We start from the raw sequence: 1,956 nt of genomic DNA, 5'->3' as shown, positions 1-1,956 counted from the left end.
GATGGGTTACAGGTGATCATGCTGAATAACAGATGGGTTACAGGTGATCATGCTGAATAACAGATGGGTTACAGGTGATCATGCTGAATAACAGATGGGTTACAGGTGATCATGCTGAATAACAGATGGGTTACAGGTGATCATGGTGAATAACAGATTGGTTACAGGTGATCATGCTGAATAACAGATGGGTTACAGGTGATCGTGGTGAATAACAGATTGGTTACAGGTGATCATGCTGAATAACATATGGGTTACAGGTGATCATGCTGAATAACAGATGGGTTACAGGTGATCATGGTGAATAACAGATTGGTTACAGGTGATCATGGTGAATAACAGATTGGTTACAGGTGATCATGCTGAATAACAGATAGGTTACAGGTGATCATGCTGAACAACAGATGGGTTACAGGTGATCATGCTGAATAACAGATGGGTTACAGGTGATCGTGGTGAATAACAGATTGGTTACAGGTGATCATGGTGAATAACAGATTGGTTACAGGTGATCGTGTTGGGTAAAAGATGGGTTACAGGTGATCATGGTGAATAACAGATTGGTTACAGGTGATCATGGTGAATAACAGATTGGTTACAGGTGATCATGTTGGGTAAAAGATGGGTTACAGGTAATCATGGTGAATAACAGATGGGTTACAGGTGATCATGCTGAATAACAGATGGGTTACAGGTGATCATGGTGAATAACAGATTGGTTACAGGTGATCATGTTGGGTAAAAGATGGGTTACAGGTGATCATGCCGAATAACAGATGGGTTACAGGTGATCATGTTGGGTAAAAGATGGGTTACAGGTGATCATGCTGAATAACAGATGGGTTACAGGTGATCATGTTGGGTAAAAGATGGGTTACAGGTGATCATGGTGAATAACAGATTGGTTACAGGTGATCATGGTGAATAACAGATGGGTTACAGGTGATCATGGTGAATAACAGATAGGTTACAGGTGATCATGCTGAATAACAGATGGGTTACAGGTGATCATGCTGAATAACAGATGGGTTACAGGTGATCATGGTGAATAACAGATGGGTTACAGGTGATCATGCTGAATAACAGATAGGTTACAGGTGATCATGCTGAATAACAGATGGGTTACAGGTGATCATGGTGAATAACAGATGGGTTACAGGTGATCATGCTGAATAACAGATAGGTTACAGGTGATCATGTTGAATAACAGATGGGTTACAGGTGATCATGCTGAATAACAGATGGGTTACAGGTGATCATGCTGAACAACAGATGGGATACAGGTGATCATGGTGAATAACAGATAGGTTACAGGTGATCATGCTGAATAACAGATGGGTTACAGGTGATCATGCTGAATAACAGATGGGTTACAGGTGATCATGTTGAATAACAGATGGGTTACAGGTGATCATGCTGAATAACAGATGGGTTACTGGTGATCATGCTGAATAACAGATGGGTTACAGGTGATCATGCTGAATAACAGATTGGTTACATGTGATCATGGTGAATAACAGATGGGCAACAGGTGATCATGCTGAATAACAGATGGGTTACAGGTGCCGAAAACACAACGCTGGACCAATATATTATTGTCCGAATCATTTTGATTAATTTCATTTTGAGGGGAGCATGCCAAACGTAGTCCATAAATGGAATAGTGGCTAATAACATTTAAATTGAGATAAAGCAGGGGTTTGGTGATGACTTTCTGAACTCATTAGACCAAAGGTTTAAAGTAATACAGAAAGTGTTGGTATTTCAGTTGAGTTTTGGATATATTGACCAAATTATCAGGAAAGTTCTGGAGATATTTACCATTCAAAATTCACCAGAAACAGCTATTTCTTCACAACCTTGCTAGTTAACAGTCAAAACAGAAAGCAGTGACTTCCTTTGTCGCCTGCTGCAGAATCACACAGTGTTCAGATATTACAATAATAATCAGGGTCC

The sequence above is a fragment of the Salvelinus fontinalis genome, unplaced genomic scaffold, assembly GCF_029448725.1.
Source record: "Salvelinus fontinalis isolate EN_2023a unplaced genomic scaffold, ASM2944872v1 scaffold_0224, whole genome shotgun sequence".
Classification (NCBI taxonomy): domain Eukaryota; kingdom Metazoa; phylum Chordata; class Actinopteri; order Salmoniformes; family Salmonidae; genus Salvelinus; species Salvelinus fontinalis.
This window is presented reverse-complemented; position numbering follows the sequence as displayed.